Genomic DNA, 3,583 nt, shown 5'->3' with positions numbered 1-3,583 from the left:
CGCCAGGACCGGGGGGGCGGCGCCGCCAAATGATGCGAAAAAAGGGGCGGAGCCTATCGGGAGAACGGCCTGAGCTAGGCCGAAGCCGGGAACTAAATTTGCGGCTTCAGCCCGGCGCGCAGCCGCTGAGCGCCGGAGGCTATGGGGCCCGGAAAAAAAGTGCCGCTGCTAAGAAGGAGCCCTCCAGACCGCAGCAGGCGACCCCCCCTCCCCCCCCCCGAGGCACTTACCCCGATAGAGGGTGGAGCGCAGAGACTGCTGCACACAGAATCCTGGTGAGCTGTGCCCGGGGCGATTAGGACGGTGCAGGGATTGGGGAGCCTCCAACCACCATCCCCTGAAAGGGGGGTGGAGAGGAACCGTCCGCCACCATCCATCAACCGCGTATTCAGTGGTGATGCAGTGGGGGCTGCACGGACACCACAACATAAGGTGCCTCTGAACAGCCGAGGGTGAGACCTGGTGGGCAGGGCAGATGTCCGGCAATAAGGCCTGGCTGCAGAAGAGGGTACTGGAGGTGACACTCCAGTGCTCCTCTGTAAAATAGGGGGGGGGAGATCGGTCCCTTGAAGGGGCCCGTCGCCCCTAGAATCAGCTCAGGCAGTGGCATCCCACGTCGCAGGAGAGGATACGGAGAGGTGAAACTCCCGTGCTCGCCTGTTGTTGGTTCGGGGGAGATCGGAACATGAAAGAATCCGTCACCCCCTTCGTCCGGATTAAAAAGGTTTAAATCCAGTGTGCCTGCTACGGACACTAAGCTTGAACTGGGTCTCTGGAAGCCAGCATGAGGGTGTATACTGCAGGGGAGGAGCTAACTTTTTTTGTCTCAGCTTAGTGTCAGCCTCCTAGTGACAGCAGCATAACACCCATGGTCCGGTGTCCCATGGTCCTGTGTCCCCAAATGTGGCGATGGAGAAACACATAGTGTACAGGGTATCAGTATGTGTGGTTTGCCTTAAAAAGGCACTCACCATTCCAGGACCCCAGATACCGCGGTAGCTTGTGCCTCCTCAGACATTTTGGGTGCAGGCATCATCGGTGTGTCCGGATCCATCGCTGGTTCGGTCATCTTAGCAGGCAGATTGCTTGCTGTAAAGGACCAGCGATTCCCTTGGCTGCTCTATTATATATCAGGAGCGGTGTGCGCGCCTCTGGAACAAACTTCAGAAGCGTCCAGCACACCGGCTCCCTCGGCGTGTGACGTCACTTCCGCGCGACCGGAAGTCGTCATCCTTTACTTCGGCGTCAGTGAAGGACACGCCCCTTATCTCCGGACCAGCCTCCTGCACAGAGCGGATGCCGGGGAGTCCAGCGAGGGGAAAAAAGGCACGGACACAACAGCCCCTTCACCCAGACAGCACCGCACGCAATGCCGCCGAGTATGGCTGGCCCCCCCCACGGACCTCGGCCTCCGGACCGGTATCATCAGAGGGAGATCCCTCCGGAGGTAGGAGCTCTGCGGCAGGCATCCACCTGCAGGAACAGGAAACCAAAACTGAGGAGAGGGGCCGCCCCATTCTTTTAGCTCTGCTGCAGGTTTCCTGTTCCTGGGGGCGGATGCCATCTCTCGCGTACGGTGCTGTCATGGTGAAGGGAAAAGATCCGCTGACATCCCATCTACGTGTGCACATACCCTCAGGGTTCTGTTTGAAGCACAGAGAGCATCATGAAGACCAAGGAACACAACAGGTAAGTCCGTGATACTGTTGTGGAGAAGTTCAAAGCTGAATTTGGATACAAAATGATTTCCAAAACTTTAAACATCCCAAGGAGCACTGTGCAAGCGATCATATTGAAATGGAAGGAGTATCATACCACTGCAAATCTACCAAGACCCAGCCGTCCCTCTAAACTTTCATCTCAAACAAGGAGAAGACTGATCAGAGATGCAGCCAAGAGGCCCATGATCACTCTGGATGAACTGCAGAGATCTACAGCTGAGGTGGGACAGTCTGTCCATAGGACAACAATCCAACAATCAGTCGTACACTGCACAAATCTGGCCTTCATGGAAGAGTGGCAAGAAGAAAGCCATTTCTCAAAGATATCCATAAAAAGTGTTGTTTAAAGTTTGCAACAAGCCACCTGGGAGACACACCAAACATGTGGAAGAAGGTGTTCTGGTCAGATGAAACCAAAATCGAACTTTTTGGCAACAATGCCAAACAATATGTTTGATGTAAAGGCAACACAGCTCATCACCCTAAACACACCATCCCCACTGTCAAACATGGTGGTGACAGCATCATGGTTTGGGCCTGCTTTTCTTCAGCAGGGACAGAGAAGATGGTTAAAATTGATGGGAAGATGGATGGAGCCAAATACAGGACTATTCTTGAAGAAAACCTGTTGGAGTCTCCAAAAGACCCGAGACTGGGACGGAGATTTGTCTTCCAACAAGACAATGATCCCAAACATAAAGCAAAATCTACAATGGAATGGTTAACAAATAAACGTATCCAGGTGTTAGAATGGCCAAGTCAAAGTCCAGACCTCAATCCAATCGAGAATCTGTGGAAAGAGCTGAAAACTTCTGTTCACAAACGATCTCCATCAAACCTCACTGAGCTCGAGCTGTTTGCCAAGGAAGAATGGGCAAGAATTTCAGTCTCTCGATGTACAAAACTGATAGAGACATACCCCAAGCGACTTGCAGCTGTAATCGCAGCAAAAGGTGGCGCAACAAAGTATTAAGTTAAAGGGGACAAATAATATTGCATGCCCCACTTTTCAGTTTTTAAATTTCCAAAAAATTTTTTAAATAACCAATACATTTCGTTCAACTTCACAATTGTGTTCCACTTGTTGCTGATTCTTCACCAAATATTTACATTTGGTATCTTTATGTTTGAAGCATGATATGTGGGAAAAGGTTGAAAAGTTCCAGGGAGCCGAATACTTTTGCAAGGCACTGTACTTTGTCAATAAGCTGGGCTAATTCTTCTTTCAGAGCTTCTTTCTCATCACTCAGGGCATTATTGGTGTGGAGAATTCTGCCATCCTATTTTCCACATGGGAAGTACGTTCTCCCAGACTGGAGATCTCTCCTTTCATCTCCCCCACCATGGATTTCAAGTGCTCTCTTAATGAGGCTCTTAAGGAAGAGAGGAGACTCTCCATATCTCCTTTTGTGAGAGGTACATTATGCTCCTGCTCCCCTGTGTCCACTGCGCCTCCCCCCATGCAATGTGAGGAGTGAGAGGATCCAGAGAGAGATGCAGGCACCATTTTACCTGAACTCCCAGCAGGCTTCCCTCTGGAAAAGAAGTCCTCCAATCTTGGTGGGGATCCACGTGTCTGGGTTCTTCCCTTGGTCATCATGCACCCGGAGCCTTCAGACACCTGCAGCCTGTGTTATGGAGGTAAGGATTCTGGCTGGAAGCTGCTGTGTGCCGGTGTTACGTCCACAGTCTCAGGAGCCCTGAAGTTACGTGACTGCTGCCATCTGCTTGCAGGCCATGCCCCTTGACTCCCCTTTTTAATTCCTTCCTTAAAGCGTCTGCAGTTCCTGAATCTATGCTACATTCTTATATAACTTTGATCCCTTAGAAAGGTAAGGATATTATGGATTGTAACAACTATA

The sequence above is a fragment of the Ranitomeya variabilis genome, chromosome 1 (genome assembly GCF_051348905.1).
Source record: "Ranitomeya variabilis isolate aRanVar5 chromosome 1, aRanVar5.hap1, whole genome shotgun sequence".
Classification (NCBI taxonomy): Eukaryota; Metazoa; Chordata; class Amphibia; order Anura; family Dendrobatidae; genus Ranitomeya; species Ranitomeya variabilis.
The sequence above is the reverse complement of the archived record's forward strand: the minus strand, read 5'-3'. Positions refer to the sequence as shown.